At 40.1% G+C, this 12,378-nt stretch overlaps 1 pseudogene; it reads left to right on the top strand.

The window, feature by feature from the left end:
* The first annotated feature begins 998 nt into the window (after positions 1 to 998).
* Positions 999 to 1,325, top strand: LOC130489161 (dynein light chain roadblock-type 1-like; annotated as a pseudogene).
* The last annotated feature ends 11,053 nt before the right edge of the window (positions 1,326 to 12,378 follow it).

The raw sequence follows: 12,378 nt of genomic DNA, 5'->3' as shown, positions 1-12,378 counted from the left end.
GGTTAACAGCAGCTATCGGTAAGTTGGCACGAATGAGAACTAAAGGCACGGCCTAAGGCCTATATGGAAGAGCATTGGTCATATCAGATAGTGGTGGCAGCCATGGCAACCACCCGCCCTACGAGGGCAGTTCCCACAGAGCTAGCGAAAGGAATTTGACAGTTAACAGGCCCAACCTTGGGCCGCACCTGCATAGTGCCAAAACATGTATAGTCTGGCTGCCTCAGCAGAGAGCAGGCCTGACATAAAGCCAGTGCTTTGATGGTGAATGCACAGAATGCAACAGTAAGAGCAAGGGTATCTCATACCCCAGCTGAATAAAAAGTACAGGGGTTTTTTTTCTTTCATAAATGATGTTATTGTTCTGTTTAAAGGAAACTTGACATTTAAAGGATCTAAGGGTTTTGTTCAAACTTGTCATTCATATAGCTTTATAAAACCACTGATGTACAGTATGATCTTGGTTGTTTATGTCAATGCAGTGGTAATTCTGAGACTCAGGCCTGAGTCTTTCAAGAGCCCCTTTGACCTAAGAAACAGTTACCTTTTTTCCTGAGGTGAAGAGGGAGAGAGAAGAGAAAGAGAAGAGAAAGAGGTCTGAGGGAAAACTGCAGCCACGAACCAGCCTGTGAAAGCTGGAAGGGCATCAGTAGAGGGTGGACAAAGGAGTCTTATTATCAGATTGAAGTTGAAGTGTCAGACTTTGATTAAAGAAGGGCCTGGAACGTATGCATTCCCACTAGACTTACCAGTCTCATTTGGGTCCTGAAGCTCCCCCAGAATTACAAGTGATCTCTGGCCTACAGAGTACTAGGAGAATACGGCAGAGGGCAGATGTGACATCACATCCCCACTGAGTTCTCGCCTCCACCAAACTCTGCTTTCCCCAGGTACCACCCCAAATATCTAAGCATTTTCCTAGCTAGACAGAGGCGGGGGCTGCAGTGCCTACTGAGGGATCCCAAAGATGTGAAGATATCCGCCTCCAGCCTTGCAACATGGCTGAGGTGGAAGAAACCTTGAAGTGAATTCAGAGTCAGAAAAGAGACCAAGGAATCATTATTGTTAATTCAGAAGGTATTCCCATTAAAAGCACCATGGACAACTCCACCACTGTGCAGTATGCAGGCTTGACGCACAACTTAATCATGAAGGCCAGGGGCACCGTGCAAGACACCAACCCCCAGAATGACCTCACCTTCTTGTGGATTCGTTCCAAGAAAAATTAGATCATGGTTGCACCAGATAAGGACTATTTCCTGATTGCTTTTCAGAACCCAACTGAGTGAAAGCTTCCTATGAAGATCTAGAACTCCTTACACCCAAATGCATCTTTTTATCCAAAACAGCCATTAGTATTTTACTGCTTGTGCCATCTTAATAATGTATAAGAAATGGGTTTTTTTTCATTGTGAACATTTTAATATGACTGAAGTGTCATTCCATGGAGAAGTCTGATGATGAAATCAGGGTGACTTAAAGGTCAAAAATAGATAGGTTTGTTAAGAGAGTAATCTAATTAACATTGCTATTGTCTGTATATATGTAATCCCTAAATACGTTTTTTCTTTTTGTCCCCCTTTTATTTTGTCATTTATTTAAATATGGAGAGGCCTTTTCTTTTGAAATGAATGAAAAACCTAATTAAACATTTTTAAGAAACAGACTTTTTCTAGCCAGAGATGAAGACCACAATTCCCACTTTTACTGGCAAGCCTAAGGGTTAGTTAAAGTGTAATTCCTTGGAACCCAGTTACTGTTCCTCACCTCTTCTTAGATGAAGCTTTCCTGTTTACTTACCTCATTAATTTCTCTTGTAAGTGACAGCTGTTAGAACCCACCAAGGTGATGTAGAAGTTGCTAGTCCTCCAGTGTCTTTGGTACTTGCCTCAAATCTTATTTGCACAGGCATTAACATTACATTCCACAATCTTATGCCCAAAACTAGATTCTGTGTACCTGCACCCCAACAGAACATTTTAAGAAGTGGGCCCCATTTTTTTCCAACTGTTCCTTAGGAAACCTGAGAAATGATAATGATAATGATAATGATAATAATAATAATAGGACAAAGCAGTAATTTTTTTAAAGAGCTGAATTCGACAATAACTTTTGACTCTGAGCCAATGCATAATTGACTGTGCTTAAATTCCATGGAAATTAATTGGGCGTAAGTATGATATTCTGTCAGCTAGATTGTGTCCGTAATAGTTTTTTAGGACATTGAGCAGAACTGGCTCCTATACACAATGGAAAATTCTATTCTAGCTAGAACTGTACTTCCTTTTGGACAGAATTGGTTTAAATGACTGAGAAAAAGTGCAAGACCTCAATCACACCACTCTGAACCCAAGAACAGGTGTTCAAATGTTTCCATTCCCCATGAGCTTGCTTATTCCTAAGCCTCTTCTGGCCTCCTCAATGGCTCTGTTTGCTTTTAAAACACATCAAAAAGATGTCTGAGAGAAAGCACATCAAACAGTGGCAGAAGTAACAAAAGAAAGTCAGAAGCAACAGACATCAGTGAGATAATCAATCTGAATATAGAGAGTTAAACCTCTAAGGAGAAAAGCTTTCTAGACCATTCCATTTACAATTCTGCTTGTATATCTCCTAGAAAAATAAATTCCATAATGTATGGGGGGGGGGTAATTAAAGCCTTGACATAAGCTTCTAGAAACTGCTCTGTTCTATTCATCTTCAGCTGGTGTCTAGAAAACTGCTGTTCCCAGATGGCAGCACATTAGCTATATTCGGGAACATAGCAGGGCAACAATAGTATACTATATACAACATTTTCCCTTGCCGTACATTCTCTGACTTGGGATACCTCAGGTTAGTTACATGGCGCTACAACTGTCATCCATTGTGTTCCCTTATAGATGGGTCCTAGGTACATTTTCTTGGAATTCAGCCCCACTGAGTTCATAGGACTTATTTCTTTATTTTACTTTATGTATCGTTTATCTTTCTCACTAAAACTCCAGACAGATTTTGTGCGTGTGTGTGTGTGTGTAAAGTGTTGTTAAGTTGCAGCCGATTTGTCAGCATGGTTGGTGGCATTTATTGTCTCATAGACAGCTCATGGTTCATGATCAGAATATACTGGGGCAGATGGGAATTGTAGTTTTCTTGACCTTCTGATGGTGAAAACCAGTTCCCATCAGCCCTGGTAGGACATTATGTTGGGACTCAGGAGAAATTAGAAAAAAGTAAAACAGGATTGATAGGCTGAAGTAGCCACTGTGGAAACTTACTCCACCACCCCTTTAAAAACATAAGCCTTGGGGATTTAGAGGAACTTGTAGGGAGGGACAAAAACATGGGTAGATGTGTGCACACATACACTTAGTGAGCATCCTGTTGAACACATTCGAATGCAATATTTTGGACAACAGTGATGCTCACAAACGCTCATGTCAAGCATGGGGGTCTCTACCAGATACTTAGGAACTGTCAATGCGAGGTAATTAATAATGCCATAAATTAAAAAAAGAGGATGAGTGTCAAGCACCTGGCAGAACATGATATGTGGCTGTTTTAGATGGATAGGTCACAAATAGTGCCTTCCTGCCTAAAACATGACACACAATCAGCCTCAAGACATGAGCCATGATTGTACATATATAACTTCTTACGAACAGTTCCACACACTAATGCTGACCTGTGGTCTTCACAGACAGAAGATCTATACTAAAAGAAACTGCTAGCAGAGCACTTTCATGATTTGCCCCAAGCTGACCGCAAAGAACAATAGCAGTTAAATCATGTAGCTAATTAATTTTTCCTTTCTAGATAAGCCTCCAGCTCACAGAGTCCAGTTGTCCTTTAGGTAATAATAGCCATGAAAGCCCAGAAATGTTCCTCTTGTAGAACGGCGCTAAGTGGCAGTTAGATGGGCTCCATTACCAGAATACTGAGCTCTGTTAATTACAGTGATAAGTTATGCTGAAATTTGGCTTCTTAAGAGATGTGATAATTTTTTTAAACACAGTGACTTCAGTACATATCCATTTAACTGAAGTTCACCCATAGCCTAGATACGTATAAACTCTGCATTGCATTAGGAACGTGTGAAAGATTTCTCTTTTTTATTTGTGAATATTTCTGTGACTAACAGTGCCTTCTTAAGCAGAATTACACCCTTCAAAGCCCATTGACTTCAATGGACTTAGAAGGGTGTAACTCTGATTAGGATGGCACTGTAAATGAGAGTTTTCATTTCAATACCTGATGGTAATACTAAAAGAAATAGAAACAAGCCAGTGGAGGGAGCAAGCTTAGAAAAAGGTGATCTGGAACTGAAAGGGAATTTCTTACTGCATAGTTTGCCTGTTATAGGTGGAGTTGCTATTATAATACTCCTGCAAATATAAACAGGTGGACATCAATGCAGCTTTATTTACAATTTGGTATCTAAAGAGTATACATTTTACATAAGAGGAATCCTGCTGGATCAAGCAGGTGGTCCATCAATCCAGCATCCAGTTTCACACAATGGTTGAACAGTTGCCCTAGAAAGTCAACAAACAAGGCACATAGGTCACTTCCACTGATGTCACCTCTTTGAACTGGTATTCAGAAGATTTCTGCCTTGGTATATGGAGGTTCCCTTTACTCACCATTGCTAGCAGGAGTGAATGGATTTGGCCAAATGCTAGCCAAATTCAATTCCAAATGCTACCTGCTCAGCAACAGATATTTTGAGTGACTCTTGACTAATTAACAATATAAATTATGTTAATTTCAGATCTGCTATATGCAAACAGGAAAAGAGGAGGACCCAACAAGAGATGGGTTGACTCTATAAAGGAAGCCACAGACCTCAATTTGCAAGATCTCATGCCCAATTTGCAAGATTTGTTAAGGATAGGATATTTTGGAGGACATTGATTCACAGGGTCGCCAGGAGTCAGAAGCGACTTGATGGCACTTAACACACACATATGCAAAGATTGTAATTCCATCTCTTCTAATCTGGTACAGAATCAAAAAAGCATGTAAAAGATTACAGATTAAATGAATTTTTTTGTTAGAACAAGGAGTTGAACACAGTGGGCAATGGAAATATTTCTTTATGATGATTTCTTTATGATTTCTTTATATTTACAGAAATATTGTAGGGGTAAAATTCATACAGTTGGTAAATATTCACTGGGTTTTTTTTTTTAAGTAAAACAATTTTACTCCATGCCATTCTGCAAAAAAATAACCTCTAGATAACATCCACTTTCACAGAATCATATCTTGGATCTAATCCCGACAAGTGATTTCTATGGAAGTCCTCTACCGAAGACATATTGTATGAGCAAAGGAATGTGACCAAGCGTATCTATAATTGTGTGGATAGGAAGGTGACTCCCTGGGGTGCTGTTAGAAGGCTCAATGCTAAGTGCCTTCACCATCTCAGAAATGTGATAATTACCTGCAGAGTACAGATGATTTACATTATAAAATGCAAGCAAAAACTAAGAAAGACGGGAGCCTCGATTTTGTAAGACATTATGGGGAACCAATTAGAAAGGTTTCATTTGTGTTAGCAACTCTAAAGCAATCTCATAATGGTACGACATATCTTTGGATAAAAGTATATGGATTCTTAACATCAACTGTTTTTTCCCCCCTGTGAGCTCTCACTTGCTTTTAAAAATATAATTAACTGGCACTTCTGACTTTTATTATTTTGTTAGACAAGACCTTTCAGACTAGCTACTGTGACAAGACTGTGCTGTAAGTTCAATGAGCAGCAGAGGCTAAATATAGTACTGCATAATAAGGCCTTGATTTTAAGAAAAGCCTTGCGTTCCACATAATTTACCTCTCTTCACTCATTCAATAAATGTGTCCTCTATTTGTCATGCGGCTGAAAGCTTTGTAATTTTTTTCTGAGAAGGACTGTGCCAAATAACATTCTCTAATTTCAATAGTTTGTTTGAAATGGGGGGATGGGACTTTTTAATTACCTTGGGTTGATAAATGGTTTCATAGGGTATGGAATGCAGTCATAATGTCAAAAATAATGTATTATAGGCAACTGCAGCAGGAAGGAAGATTATACAGAATGAATTTATTTAAAATAGATTATGTCCACTTTATATTTGAATGACGAATATTATAAGGCCATCAGAACATATGCTCTTTTTATACAGATACGATCATTTACACTCATGTTTATGAAATATAGTTGTATTTATTAGGAATCCTAATTTAATGTGAAGTGTAGCATATATTGTGTATGTTTTGTGTGATAAAATTAATTCTAACAGAACCAAAAAAAATTGCTGCAATATAAAATATACCTAGTTTGTCAAATGTTGCATTTGACTGATGGTGCTGTTGTTTCTTGGTGTTATTTCTATTCTCTTTTGTCTCTCTGATACTCAGCCCCATTTGCCCACCAAGCTGTTTAATTTGACTTGATGTGGTGACCCATATGTTTGAGTTTAAAGCCTTATGTGAATTCATCTTGTCAGGCACAAAGGGTTGATATCAACAAAATCATGTGGGTCCATCACAGCCAACTGAATTCACTGGCAGTGTGAGCAAATTGGGGCAAGAGGAATGAAAATGGCACTGAGAAGAGAACTGGACTCACGCAAAATAAATGTGTTACACCTTGGAACAAGTGCCCAAAATCATCAGAAAAGGCTCCAAAAAGAAAAGAAATTAAGAAGACACACTGAGCTATGTAGTTTGGGACAACCCAGAGTTCTGATATTAATGAAGGGAATATATTAATGAATTAACAAATTATTAATGAAAGGAATATATTATTAATGAAGGGAAAACATTTCATATTCTTATAAAATGTGTAGTATGAACATTTTCTTGCCAATTGAAGATGCAAATATAACTTTAATTTATAAAGAAGGGACTGGCCCATTATTACTGCAATCATATAGACCAATCTCACTGTTAAATGTGGATTATAAAACCTTTACCATAATCATGGCCAAAAGACAAAGGAAACACATTCCACATTTAATTCATGAAGCTCAAATGGGATTTGTTCCAAGAAGACCTCTGAAAGATAATATTAGATATATATTGAATGCAATTGAATATTCCAAGAGAGAATGAGATAAAACGACATGTTTTTAGATGCAGAGAAAGCTTTTGATAATTTTTTTTTTGGTCATTTCTAATTAAAGACAGGCAGCCAATTCCTGAGGGGAAAGGCTGAGTCGATGGTTGGAGTCAGTGGAGCTGCGCTGCCTCCAAAGGAGGATTCGCCACCCCACCAAAACCTTTCCCTTACCTGCAAACCCAGTGGAACTGCTCCATAGCGTCCCATGGGCCTACACCACCTAAAAAAGGTGGCGTAACTTCAGGTAAAAGCAAAGGAGGCATTCCTGGCCTGAATGGGAGTTAGGAAGCTGCCTAAGGGTGGCTCCGCCTCTGGAACACCCCAAAACGCCCCCTGGAATGATGGCACATAGAGGCCGTGGCACCACAACTGGCCCAGGCACTGGTGCAAGAGGCACAAACACTGGCGGGGCCACTTGCACGTTTCCTGAGATCTTTTGGCCCCAGAGGTCAGGAATGGGCTGTTACAAAATATGGAATGCAGAAGAGAATTTTTAAATTGGATGCGAATATTTATACAAACCAGCAAGCAAGAGTTTTAATAAATGGATCTTTAGCAGAAAAAAATAGAAACAGCAAAAGGAACGTGACAAGGATGTCCGATATCACCAATATTATTTATTCTAGAAATGTAAATATTAGCTACCAAAGTTAGACAAGATACAGGGATCCAAGGAATTTTTAAAAAAAGGTAAGAGTATAAAATGAAAAGTTATGCAGATGGGCAGCCCATTCCTGAAGGGGGGCGAAGCTCCTTAGGAGCCAGCATGACCCTGCACCTATGCCGGCATGGGGGCAAACACGCTGGCATCCAGGAGCTGCCAGCCCCAGCTGCCAGTGCAGCCACGTCAGCAGGGATTTCCTTGAAGGGAAAACCTGTGCTGGCGTGTGGGGCATTTCTGGGACGTTCCCGGGGCAGAGCAGAGCTGCCTTTGGCCAGCTTCCTAACCCCATTTGCCTCAGGAACTCCCCCTTGGGCTGTGGCATGGCTGCGTCACCTTTATTGGTGGTGCAGCCTAGCTTTGTGCAATGAGGCATTTTCCACCTTTTTAAAAAAACTTTTTAATTCTTTTTTTTTGTCTCTTCAGTGGCCAGGAAATCTCTGAGGAGGCAACATGGCTGCACCACTCCCAGTCACCGTGGATCTACTCCCCTTCAGGAATGGGACTGATGTCATGATTCAGTGATAAAACCAAATATCTTCTTAAAACATACAATGGAACAAATAAATAGATTTGGAATTTATTCTGGATATAAATGTTAATAATGTTATTAATGTCATTAACAAGAAGAGGAAGAAGAGATAGAAAAAAATAATAGAATGTACTGTTACAAAAAAAACAATATATGGAATAAAGGGGAATATGTGTAAATAGACAAAATGACAACCTTTACGAAGATAACTTTCAAAGAGTCTGGACAAATATTCATGAAGATATTCAAAGATGGAAAAAGTTAAAAATGTCATGTCTAGGAAGAATCTCTGCAATCAAAGTGAACATATTACTAAGACTGATTTATTTATTGCAGATGTTACCAATATATATAAACAAAAATACTTTGCAAAAATGGCAGAGAATAATAAATGGTTTCATATGAAGCGGAAGAATGGCAACAGTAAGATTTTCAGTGCATTCCTGAGGGGAAGGCTGAACTGCGATGGCTGGAAAGGCGCAGCTGAGAAGCCTCCTCAGAGGCTTCCCTGCTGCTGTGGAGGGGGAAAAAAGTTTTTTCCCCCAAAGTAAAAACAGAAAAAAGGCTTTCCCCCCCTATAGGGGAAAGTGGGCCAGAGACATGTTTTTTTACTGGAAATTCTTCTCATTCTCTCCTCACATACTGTATTCAAAGAAAGGGCAAAGCCAGAAGGCAGGGGAAACAATAGAAGTATTGTAAGAAATGGAATATCACAATATAATACTGTGCAATAGAGACAAAGAAATGCAGGAAAACTTAAGTTTCAGTATAGTATCTCCTACTAAAGGCAACTGTTCACTTTGTTTTATAATTCTCTTACAGTCAATGCCTCATCTCCAACGATAGTCTGCAGTAGGGTTGTGCAATTGTGCAGGCACATTGCAAGCATTCATGGGAAACTGAGTTTTCCCACAACTCTTCGGAGAGGAAGTGGCCATTACAGATTGTGAAAAGTAAGTCTTTTTAAAATTCTCCTGTGGGGGCATTTTTCGAGGTAGAATCACCAAATTCGCAGAAGTATGGTAAAGTTTACAATGCTTCTCTATGGAGGAGGGGGTGACTTTTTCCAGACCCCATAAAATCGGACCCCCTGACCCATATCTTCCCCAAACTTTGGGGTTCATGCAAAGAGAGTCCCTTGAAGCTACCCTGAAAATTTGGGAACTGTACCTCCAAAAATGCTCCCACAGGAGGTTCAAAAAATATCCCCATAGACTATAATGGACCCGCAATTTTTTATTTTATTTTTGGTAAACCCAGAAATAAAGCCAAAATACAAATTTACTAGTATGGGTTTGTTTTTTGTTTATTTTGCACAACCCTGGTCTGCAGAGTAATTACGTTAAAGCAGATGCTTATGTGACCCCAGGTGGACAACCAAATTTTGTACAGGTGAGCTATTTTTATACAGCACTCCCAGGTCCACAGCTGTATTCCGCTGTTGTATCCCTTCAAAACTAATATATCACAGGAGGGATATATTTGCCTTCTGGGGCACATTGACAAAACAGGCAAAGCTCTCCCTGTTTAAGTTAGACCCAGTCTTTTTCCATTTCTGTGGCTTACTGACCTCACCCAATTCTAAGGGCTCATCTGCCTATTGATCAAGTCTAGTTCCCCTGTAACCTGTGCTGTCTACTAGCTCCATCGTTGAAAAGCAATGGCACATATTTCCTTTCCTAAATTCCCTCTTTCTTCCACCATGAAAGTCAAAGAATTGTGCATAGGGTGGCTCCCAAAACATCTCGCATCCAGACACTGTTCCAATCCAGACTGCAATGAGGCAACAAGACCAGGCCAATAGCCTTCTTACCATAGGCTGGCACTTCTGGAGGTACAAGAGGTACAGATCAAATAAGTCTTGATCTGAAAGGTGGTATGGGTGTTTGCGCAGAGCTGCTGTTAATGATTCCATCTGGGGGTTTGTTTGAGTTTGTTGGTATTGGTAATAACTTTCAATGCTACTTAATAAGAATTCTGCTCTTGAATCATGGAGGGTTGACACTGCCAACATTGATTAACTAGCTGTTACTAACTGCACCTTGGCTTTCTTCGCTGCCTCATAAAATACCATCCATCTAACAGCCTTGTTTTTGTGCCCAATGTAAAAATTTAGTGGCTAAAAGGTTTTCCTAGCTTGGTAAGTGGTAAGAGAAGTTCTTACCTGCCTAGTTGCTGTGCTGCTCTGAAAACAATTGGAGTAAGATGGGGGGGGGGGTTGGCGCAACACCATATGACCAGTCCTCTGTCTTAGTTATAAAATATGCATAGACATTGTAAAATTAGTCCAGAGTAACTCTAAGTTGAACCAAGGGACTTGCTACTCAGAGCCACCGTTTTCCAGGCCTCAGAAAATCAGAGTAGAACATCTGTTTTTAGTAAAAAGGTAGTTAACGCTGTTCTTCTGTTAGATTAATCTGGCATGCTCCATTTTGTGTCTAAAATATTTTGCTGCTGCAGTATTTACAGTCCATTAGGGCTGTTGATTCGGTTCGGCCCGAACTGAAAAACAGCCGAATTTCCCCTGATTCGGCGGTTTTTAGTACGGGAGGAACCGAACTCAAAAATGGCGGGCAACCGGGGAGCCGAATTCAGCGAGATCGAGAGTTCACGAATAAATCCGGCCAATTCGGGGTCGTCAGTAAGCAGCATAACCGTCAGTAAGCAGCATTCTCCTCCCCCGGCCAATCGGTGGCCAAGCTGGGTCTTCTTCTGGCCAATCAGTCAGGATTGAGTACTGGAGGAATCAGCTGATGTGCGGCCCGGCCAGGGAGAGAGAGAGAGAGAGAGAGAGGGAAATCCTCGTGTGTGTGTGTGGGGGGGGTGCTTGTGAACATTCGCTCCTTTTTGTGGCTGCAGGGGGCGTATTTTTGGGGGTATAGACCCCAAACTTTCAGCAGAGATTTAGACAAGCCTTCTTAAGAGACCACCCAAGTTTTGTAAACATTGGGTCAGGGGGTCCCGAAGCTTTATACTTCTACCTCTGAATTGGCAGGGTTCAAATTATGTCACTCCCTAGGTAGCTTTAACCGTGCCTGTGTAACTTACCCTGTTCTTGTTATCTAGGTGTCACTATAAATGCTGAAACTCATAAATGTTCATTTAGACGTTGCTAACACTGGTGCGCTTCAGCACTTGCCACCTATTCTAGTGCACGATATTAAATTATATTCAGATTGCAAATTCTTCCTTTGGTTGCAATAATCATGGTGGAGTACAGGGTAGAAGAAGGTTTTTTTTTTATTAGAACAATATCATTGTTTCACCCCACACCCCAATTTTCTGTAGCCTAATTTATGCACTAGACCAATGCCTTTAAAACTGTTGACAGCCAACTGATCAATCAGATTTGCAGATCTCTTCTTTTGCTTTCTGTGCATCAGCCCTGTGATGTATTGGAAAAGCATTAGTTAGCAGGTGGGATTTTGGAAACAGGGTTTGGTAGCATCCAGTATACCAAAGCAGGAGGAAAGCATTTCAAGTTCTCTTACTGACATTTCCCCCTTCAAAATCAGTCAGACGGATTTAAGAACTGTGCACCTTTTCTTCCCATTGTATTACTCCTGACAACACACACAGCACCCAGGGTCACATCCCATCTTAGCCATGAAGCTTGTTGAATGGAAAAGCACTCTCAACCCAACCTAATTTACAGTGTTGCTGTAAAGGTAAATTGGGATAACACCATGAATGCTGCCCTGAACTTCTTGGTGGAAGGCTAGAATAAAAATAGGATAAAAGTATAAATCTTGAGTAAATTGGGGGAAGCAGGTAATTACTCTGATTTTTCAAAGCTTGAAAACTCTGTGCCAAGATGCTTTCTGCTATTACACACAGCCCTGAACCTTTGTTCAAGATTAAGCAAGGCAGAAATCCTTTTTTCTCTCTCTTTTTTTGGTATATGTTGTCTCTGACCACATACAAAACTGACAGATATCAGTGCTAGATACCACCTTTCAGCTCTAAAATCATCTAATTGCCATTAAGAACATTTTTAGAACAAAGCTGGCTTTGTTGTTGTTATTTAATGGATAGCTCTAACAATAGACCTCGAAAGAAAAACAAAATAATTATCACATCTGCAAGCACTTCTCCAAG

Source organism: Euleptes europaea, chromosome 1 (assembly GCF_029931775.1).
Source record: "Euleptes europaea isolate rEulEur1 chromosome 1, rEulEur1.hap1, whole genome shotgun sequence".
Lineage (NCBI taxonomy): Eukaryota > Metazoa > Chordata > Lepidosauria > Squamata > Sphaerodactylidae > Euleptes > Euleptes europaea.
This window is presented reverse-complemented; position numbering and strand designations above follow the sequence as displayed.